The 8,949-nt window shown below is 48.7% G+C and overlaps 1 protein-coding gene across 8 annotated transcripts in view; it reads right to left on the bottom strand.

The window, feature by feature from the left end:
• The window catches only part of CELF6 (CUGBP Elav-like family member 6), a 31,842-nt gene extending 24,044 nt beyond the window's left edge, over window positions 1–7,798 (bottom strand). For 3 of the 8 annotated variants that reach the window (XM_019659628.1, XM_019659620.1, XM_019659627.1), the window contains exon 1: window positions 7,481–7,795. The gene's annotated coding sequence lies outside the window, so the exon portion shown is untranslated. Of the gene's footprint in view, window positions 1–156; window positions 335–7,480 lie in introns of those variants that run through there. The other 5 variants (XM_019659624.1, XM_019659623.1, XM_019659625.1 and 2 more) reach the window with 4 other exon arrangements.
• Window positions 7,799–8,949: the final 1,151 nt, after the last annotated feature.

Raw genomic sequence — 8,949 nt, 5'->3', positions numbered from 1 at the left:
GAAGGAAGGAAGGAAGGAAGGAAGGAAGGAAGGAAGGAAGGAAGGAAGGAAGGAAGGAAGGAAAACAGACCAAGTCTGAATCGGTGCAATTTCCCTCCCACCCAAAGCTCAGGCTCTTAAACGCTCTGACACACCCACCCGCTGGTGGTGGAGCACCTGCAGTGTACCAGGCTGTGGGTGGGGGTCGAGACACCGACAGGACTCAGGCTGCAGTCTAGAGGGGATGATAGATCAATCCAAGCAGATCAGGGCGAGCTGGACAGGTCTGAGCTGGCCTGGACCAGGGACCAAGAGGACAGGACCCGTCCCTGGGCATGGCCACCTGCGATTGTGGAGGAGAGACCAAGAGACAGAGCCATGGAGAGCAGAGACACAGGGAGAGAAGAGACACAGGAAGACAAATGATGAGAGATTGTAAGAGACAGATCTAGAAAGGGGCAATGAAAACGAAATACTGGTAGAGATGGGATGGAAACTAGGGAATAACGGGTTAGGAAGGGGACGCAGGAAAGGCAGGGAGGAGTGGAGGGGGAGAAGGGAAGATGGGTATAAGCCTGGGGTTGGGGGCAGTGAGGGTGAGCGAGACCATCATTATTTTATTAGTTCTTAAATAGATCCTGAGAATTTCTCTATGGAGCCTAGAGTGATGAACACATGTGACAGCAGTGGTTTCCATGGCAGCTGTCTCCTGGCTGGGTTTCTGGGGAGCTGGAGCTCATCAGTGCTTGGGAGGATGCCCTTTTCCTCCCCCTGCCCACCCTTTGGTGGAGAGTAGGCATTAGGTGGTACATACATGTTCCCCATGGACCTGGCAGAGTCCAGACCTCAGAGGCTGGGCACCTAGGCTTCCCACCATTGGGGCATGCTGCCAGCATTTCCTGAACTCTGTGAAGATCTCCAGGCTGGGCCCTTCAGAGGAGACAGTGATGACCCTGGGGACTCTTTCCTCAAAGGCTCACAGAGGAGATGACAATGCCACCATTTCCTGAGAACCTAGGATGAGCCAGGCCCTTCCTGGAGCACTTGATATGCATTGTTTCTAAATTCCTTCCAACTGCTCTGCAAGGTAACACCATTGTCCCCATAGTATAGATGAGAACGCTGAGGCTGAGGGAGGATAATCACTTGTCCAAGAACACGCGGTGGGTAAGTGGTTGAGCTGGAATTTCCCCCCAGTTCTGTCTGACATCAAAGTCCATTATTTTTGCACTGCTCTGCCTGACTCTATTCTTCAGACATGAACACAAGTAATGGGGCACAGAGGGACCAGGGCCTTAGGAGGAGTGTAATGTGTTCTGGGAGAGGGCTGACTCCAGGTGGAGAGGCTGACTCAGGAAGCTTTATGGGGGAGGCAGATTTGACCTGGGGGGGGTCATTTGTAGGACTGGGGACGTGGGGCCATGTGAAGATAATGGGAGAGGTGGGGCTGGAGGCTGAATACTCCAGATGCCTGGGGTATGGAGAGGGAGCTGCCCATCTGAAGGAGCAAGGGTTCTGGTGGGCATCTGGCACAAAGATAGCCTGGGTATAACAAATTACTTGAGTCAGGTTTACGTGGATTTAAATTCTGGCTCCATCACTGGCAACTTCTCTAAGGTCTCTGAGCCTCAAAATACGTATTAGTAAAAAGGAGAATCATGATCCTACTTTGCAGGGTTGTGGTGAAAATGACAATGGCTAGATCTTAGTAGGAACACCAGATGTAATACAGGTTGTTTGTTTAATGGAAGGGTATGAAAATGAAAGGTGGGCAGGGGCCAGATCTGGGCAGGTTGTGAAAACCACGACATGGAATTTGACTTTGTTGTATTCCAAAGGTAATAGGGACCCAGGAGAGGGTTTTAAGTAGGGGAATAATCTAGTTCTTTTTGTCTGATGAAAGATTTCCCAGGCTGTCACCATGCAGAGAAAAGATTGTAAACGGAAAGATTAGAAGCAGGAAAATCAGTGATGCAGGAAAGGGGCAACGATGACCTGGACCAGGGCAGATGGAAATGGACAGATTCAAAAGATATTTAGGAAGAATTAACTGGACTAAAATCCTAGTGGATGTGGGACTGAGGCAGAGGCGGCAATGTTCACTGACTCAGGTTTATGGCTTCAGTGTTGGGGAGGTTGGCAGTTTGGGAGTTTGGAGGTGCAGGAGAAGTTCCCCAGGGAGGAGCCCAAGAGGATGAGGACAGAACTGGAGAAAGCAGTGCTCCCCGGGGCTCTGGGCCCAGTCCCCATGGGACGTGGTTAGGGAGGACACCTGGGATTTACGTATGCTCTGTGTGGCTGGAGGAGAAAGAGAGCTGCCCACATGAGCTGCATGCCCAACTGGATGCTGCTTCATTTCTGCCACAGCCAGGGGAGGGACGTGGGAGTGGGCTGAGGTAACCATGGCTCCTCTTTGAAGAAAAGAAGGCATTGCCTCCTTGGCCAAGAACTTGTCACGGGACCTCAGGCGAGCTCTTGCCTTTGGCTGAGCACCAATTCCCTTGAGAGTTTCCTAGGTGGAATCTAGGCTCATCTCTGCTTCAGAGCCCAGTCCTGGAGGGAAATCAAGGGACAGAATATCAGAGGAGAGAACAACCTACTCCAGGCAGTGGAGTGGGGAAGGTTGGAGGCAGCATATACACGGGTCAGGCCCTGGTCCTTCTACCCACATCAGCAGAGGGAAGGCAAGACCCCACCCCTTCTCCCTGCTTGACTTGCCTAAAATTCCTGCCCTTAGGCTGAGCATTGCCCTCTTCAGACTCTTCTGTCCCGATGTCAACTCCTTCCTCCACTCTGCACTCATGCTCTCAGCCCCTTTCCCCACCATGGGAAGAGTGTTTTCAGAACCTCTGCAAAGAAGGGACCACTGTTGGGTCTAAGAGAGGCATCATGGGTGCAAGGAGGAGCGGAGCAGAAGAAAAGCAAACTTCACCATTTCCAGCAGTTTGCTTTACTTCACCCCCTCCTCTCATTCAGCCAAGTGCCATTGGTTCTAGGATCTATATGCATATCCTAAATGCCTCTAAGTTCATCCTCTCCTCCTCATTCCTGCCCCAGGCCAGCAGCAGCATTCACCTGGGCTCAAGCAACAGCGTCCTAAAGGGTCACCCTTCTCTGGTGATGCCTCTCCTCCAAGCCAATCTTCACCCAGAGTGATCTTTTAAAGCCAGCCCCTCACTCTTCCCTCTTTAAAATCCACCATGGTTCCCCATTGCAAGCCTCCCAGGAAAATGCCAAGATCCCAAGACTGGCAGTCAAAACTTGTGAGTCCTGCCTCCCCTGCTGCCCCAACGCACATAATACTCTCCATTCACACATAAAGTCTCAAACGCCTTTGCTGGTCACCTTCCCTGCCACAGTGTCCCCAGATTTCCAGAAGTGGCCTTTTTTTTTGAGGTTTCGAGACCTTCAAACATGATGACTTATGATCATGATTCAGCTCTGACAGCATCTCCTCTGTGAAGTTTCTCCCCCTCTTCACTCCTGCTGCTGCTTTTATGTGCCCAGGTGTAAACCCCACTGAGATGCAATGAGCTATTTCTGGGCTGGAAGCTCCTTGAGGCCAAAGACTCTGACTTGCTCACTGGGCATCTACTAGCACATACCGTGCCTTTGTGTGAGTTAGAAAAAATGTGTCCCTTCCTCTGAGCTGATACAACCCTGTGATAAAGTGCATGGCTTGGTCAGTAGAGCATGGCTGGATTTAGCCCCCATTTGCCCTTTCCACTCAAGCTGTTTTGTGCAGGGCACACCTCCAAGAGCAAATGTACTCAGTCTGTCCGTGTTTAAAGGGATGGATGCCCAAAGGAAAGGAAGTCATAAGCAGGGAGAGACACAAGTAAAGGGGCACCTTCTGAATCCCAGGGGTGAGGCTGAGTTGCGGCTATGCCTTCTTCAGGTGAATTCTGGGGCCTAACGTGGGGCTGAAGGAAGTGGTTCCAGCTTCATAGAGAAGCTGAAGAGGATGGGGAGGTCTGAAGGAAGTCCTGAGTAGGGAGCCAAGCTTTGACAGGTGACAGAAATTAACACAGGGCAGGTGGAGGAGGACCAAAGGGAGGTCCCAGTGCAGCTGTTCCCATGAAATGTCCCCGAGAGGCCCAGGATTTCCCCTGGGAGTTGGCCCAGCATTTCCATGTCCCTCAGTGACAGTCCTGCCTGTCTCCAGAAGCAGCCAGACTGACCATTTTTTCTGCTTCTCCAGAAGACGGCAGCTGTGCCCAGAACCCGGCACTGAGAGAAAGCTGGGCACCCTTCCCCCTCTATCCTGGTGGGCCTGAGGCCAGGTGAATAGAGCTGCCACTGCCCCTGGCAGGCCCGGAGGAAAGATGGATGGCATGGACATTGCTGGGGCTGGCCAACAGAGCCATCAATTTTCATTTAGGAGAATAATTAAATATTAATTTTCACTTTGTTAAGCTGGGGAGGGTGAATAAAGCTGATCCTGGCAGTGCCCGAGAAAGCCAGGCCATGTTAGAAGACTGTAGATGAATGAACAGGTGGGAGAGGACAGATATATCCAGTCAACAACGCCCCCCAAATCTTAGACTCCACTCTGTCACCCCCTTGGCTCAGATAACAGAGAATGAGATCTGCAGTCAGACTACCTGGCCTCAAAGCCCATATCTTTCCATTAGTAGCTACATAAACTTGGGTAGGTCCCTTGTTTTCTATGACTCAGTTTCTTCATCTCTAAAATGGGAATGCCCATAACAATACCTTCTTCACAGAGGATTAAATGACTTCGAATATGTAAAGTTCTGGAATCCATAAATATTACTTATTATTGTTTGTCTTTACTTCCCCATAAATTATCACAGTTGTCTAGGGCTTCACAGCCTTTATATCAGGCGCTCTTAGCCTCATAGAGTCTTCCACGTAGCCCTTATCTTGTGGAGCTCTGTGGCTGGCTGAGGAGAGGTTTTATTCTCCCAAAGTTCATCTTAATTTTTTCAGTGCCTTTTAGTTGCTTTCAGAATAAAGTCCAAACTCCTCAGCCTGGCATCCAAAGCTTCCTCTCCAATCACTGCCCCCTGTGGTTCTCCCCAGCCTGACCCACACTCACGTGAGCCCTCCCCCACACTTCCAGCCCCATTTCACACCCATCCTGCTCCTTGTCTCTGCACCTCTACCATGCTGTTTCCCACATGGTATGTTACAGTTTATCTCAGTGACACTGAATTCTAATTCTAACCACAGAAGTCATTTACTCCCATGGTTGGATGAATGACTTCTACTCCTCCTCTTCTTAATGCTGCTGTTACTATTACTACTACTATCACCACCAGCTAACCTGTATTAGTGATTATTGTCTACCAAAAACTGTGTTCAGTCCTTTATGTGACTTAGTTTGTTTAATTCTTACAACAGCCCTATGAGTTCGATTTTCTAGATGAGGACGCTTAGGCTTAGAGAGGTGAAGACTTGCCCAGTGTCACAGAGTTAGGGAGTGGTGAGGCCTGGATCCAAGCCCAGGTCTTCCTGACTTCAGAGCCTGCATACAGAGGATTGGTGAAGGTGATAAGTTGGTGTTACTTGACACAAACCTTCAACAGTGAGGCTTCAATTACTAGAGTTGGTTCTAGGATCTGACACCCCATTAACAGCTTGCTCAGCTCTAGGCAGTTTTTCCCACTGCTGGACAGCTCCAATTCAAAGAGATGACTTCTTTAGACTGAGCTGAAGCTAGTGTTTCTGCTCTTTACGAGGCAGGACAATTAAGTTCGCAAACACATCCTAGAAAAAGTGCTACATACCTCATTGCTGAATATCACTACAGTCACCTTCAAAGTACTCCCCTTGGGAAGCTATACACTGATGCCAGTGCCTAGTACAGTCTTCAAAGCAATTTTGGACTCTTTTTCTGGAATGGCCATCAGAGCTGTCGTCATATTACCCTTGATGTCCTGAATATCATCAAAATGTCTTCCTTTCAATATTTCCTTTATCTTCGGGTAAAGAAAGAAGTCATGGAGGCCATATCAGGTGAGTAGAGAAGGTGTTCTAATACAGTTATTTGTTTACTGGCTAAAAACTCCCTCACAGACAGTGCCATGTGAGCTGATGCATTGTCATGATGCAAGAGCCATGAATTGTTGGCAAAAAGTTCAGGTCATTTTCGTCTAACTTTTTCATGCAGCCTTTTTAGCACTTCCAAATAGTTAACTTGGTTAACTGTTTGTCCAGCTGGTACAAATTTATAATGAATAATCCCTCTGATATACAAAAACGGTTAGCAACATTGTTGCAACAAGTTTGCAAACTTAATTGTCATATTCGTATACCCACTGGTCCTGATCCTTTCCTCTGGGGCCACCCATAGAAAACAAAATCCCTCTTCACAATCTGAAGGTGGTTATCCCCACCCCCAACAGTAATATTTACCGAGATCTCACTCTGTGCCAGGCACTTGCTAAGCCTCAGTTAATCCTCATGAGAGCCCAGTGAGCTAAGTGTTAGTATAACCCACTCATTATAGATGAGAAAATTGAAGCTCAAGAGGCTAAGTAATGTATCCAGAGACACAGAACTGGTAAAGGGCAGAGCTGGGATTCAAATCCAGGTCTGTGAGACTCACAAACTAATATTCTTAATTATTATATTAGGATGCCTCCCTAGTAAAGCCCCCACTAAACCCTATCTTCTCCAAATAACTTAATCTAGTTTCTTCAAACTGTCATTCCATGTATATATTATGTCCTCATCTCATCATGGTCTCTTTCTGGTAGGCTAATGACCCTCTTAAACCTGAGGCCTTGGACTGGATGTAGTCCCAGGGTTAGCCTATCCAGGACATTTGAATAGTGCTTTTGCTCTAGACACATCACTCCTTGGACAAGAGAACATGAAGACGGGCAGTATGCTTTTGGTGAACTGAAGCTAGTTCCTAACGATCACCACTTTCTTCCTGCCACGTGGTCAGTGGGTTCCTCTTTGCCTTTTGTCCAGTGATTAGCCATTAGCCAAGGCCATACTAGGTGTCACTGATACATAATGGCCTAGCTGCCTGTAGAATCAGGCCTCTCTTAACTTCAGCCAAGTGTTTGAGGCGTAGATGGAAGTCAATCTTGATGAGTCAAGGCACCCCCAAAAAACATTACAGTAAGAGGACCAGAAGGACATGTCATCAAGGACCGGAGAACTGGAGAAAATGGGATACCAGCCCAGCAAAGCCCTAAGCCATGTATCTGCCTACATGCCCACACCAGTGACAAATGACACCTGAAACCATGATTTTAGCCAAGGTGGACAAATTCTAGTGCAGCACACAACACTGATGCCTCTCCTCAAAGATAGGATGGAATCAAGGGTCTTGAGCCCATTTCTTGGAGCCAGAAGAAGAGCCTATAGCAGCAGTTCAGGGCACAGGTAAGCCCTCTCCTAAAAAGATGGTTCTGCTGCCAGTTTCTGGTTTCAATCCAGCTCCTACATGCTGCTTTGGCATGCATGTAGGGTATGTCCCCAGCCTGATGTGATTCCCACCCCCCAACCCTGGTGGACTTACCCCTGGCAGGGTCTTCTGCTCGTGCAGTGCACTCTGAGCCTTGAGAGCAGAGTCCCGGGCGCAGTAGGTGAGGAAGGCACAGCCTGGGGAGGAAGAGGCTGGCTCAGGGGGTTTCCTGAAACCCCCAAATACTCTTCCTGGAAATACTCCATTAAGTTGACAAACTCAAGGCCACTCTCCTTTAAACATAGACACTGCTTCTTGTCTGCCTCCTACCCTCTCTGCACAGAGGGGCTTCACATGCCTGTGTTCAAGGCTCTGGCTCCTCATTTGCTCTTGACCTCCTGCGTAGGGAACATGTGTACTCACACCCAGTCACATGCTCGTACAACCCCACATCTCTCCTCCCCACTCCAGCCATAAGTCCTGTTGGGGTTAAACCTCCCTAAGCAGCTTTGCCTCCAGCTTAAATCCCAGTCTGCCCCTTCCTTTTTGGATTCATACTCACAGAGTCTCCCAGAATCAGCCTTGGTTCCTTCCCAACTCAGTTTCAGATGGGAGGGGGCAGAAGAGGAGAAGCAGGGTTGGGATCCAAGTCCACAACCCCACAACTCCTTCCTAACACTTCCCCCTTCAAGTGTGAAGCTGAGGAATGGGATAATTTGCAGCTTAGAAGGTAGGGCTGGCTTAAGGGCTTCCTGTAAGTGGGAGCTTTCAGGACCTCCAGTCCTATCCAAAGAGCTTGACCTGTCAGCTTTCCCAAAGTTTCAAGATAGGGCCTCCTAAAGGGTTATTGTGCCCCACATCGGACTTCTCTAAAAGAGCTAGTAGATTATAGGGCAGAGGCATCTGGGTTGAACCAAAAGGTCAGTCCTACCCCTTTGTGTTCAGCCTCCTAGGAAGCATTGAGGCAAGGATCTCTTCCTTCCCAATAGTCATAGAGCACTCACTCATTCAGAAAATATTTACGAATACTTACTTATGGAGGGGCATTATGATGGGCAGACACATTCTCTGCCCTCATGTGGATTACATAAAGGATCACGAGGGGCACGCCATTGAATCCAAAGGGTTGAGGAATGTCTCAGAGAACCCACTGAGTCCGCAATAACAAATAGGGATTAACCAGGTGACAAGAAGGGTGGCGGTTATTTCAAGAGAGGGAATACCACATATGAAGACTGAGTCAAGAATTCAGTGTGTTGGGGAAGTGGGTGGGAGGCTAGTATGGTTGGAGATTAGTGAATGGAGGCAGAGTGGCCAGTGAGGTGTGCAGGTATCAGGTCACCTGTAGTCTTGTACACCCCAGTTTGGATTTTGAACTTTTTCCTAAGAGCCGTGGAGAGCCACTAAACGGTTTTAAACAGGGTTGTCACATGATAAGATCTGCATTTTCAAAAAGAGCCTTTTGAGTGTAGGAAGGAGAAAGACTGAAGGGAGAAAAAGTGGGTGTGGGCAGCCTTAGGAGCTTGGTGCAGTTTTCCACTTAGACCTCAGCAGACTTGAAAGGCAAATGGGAACATTTTCTC

Source organism: Hipposideros armiger, unplaced genomic scaffold, assembly GCF_001890085.2.
Source record: "Hipposideros armiger isolate ML-2016 unplaced genomic scaffold, ASM189008v1 scaffold_302, whole genome shotgun sequence".
NCBI lineage: Eukaryota > Metazoa > Chordata > Mammalia > Chiroptera > Hipposideridae > Hipposideros > Hipposideros armiger.
The sequence above is the reverse complement of the archived record's forward strand: the minus strand, read 5'-3'. Positions and strand labels throughout refer to the sequence as shown.